This window comes from Alligator sinensis, unplaced genomic scaffold, assembly GCF_000455745.1.
Source record: "Alligator sinensis unplaced genomic scaffold, ASM45574v1 scaffold780_1, whole genome shotgun sequence".
Taxonomy (NCBI): Eukaryota; Metazoa; Chordata; order Crocodylia; family Alligatoridae; genus Alligator; species Alligator sinensis.
In genome coordinates, this window is record NW_005842144.1 from 1,069,222 (window position 1) to 1,069,536 (window position 315).

Here is a 315-nt window from a genome sequence, read left to right on the forward strand (position 1 = left end):
GATCATGGGGCACCAGATCGAAGGCTTTTTTGAAGTCAAGATATATGACATCAATCTCTTCTCCCTTGTCCAGGTGATAGGTCACCTGGTCGTAGAAGGAAATGAGATTGGTCAAGCAAGACCTACCCGCAACAAACCCGTGCTGGCTATCCCTTAAGATGTTGGCGTCGGCCAGTCCATTAAGGATGGCCTCTTTAATAAACTTTTCTAAGATCTTTCCCAGGATAGAAGTCAGGCTAATGGGCCTATAGTTAGCCGGATCCACTTTCCTCCCTTTCTTGAAGATAGGCACAACATTGGCCTTCTTCCAGTCTT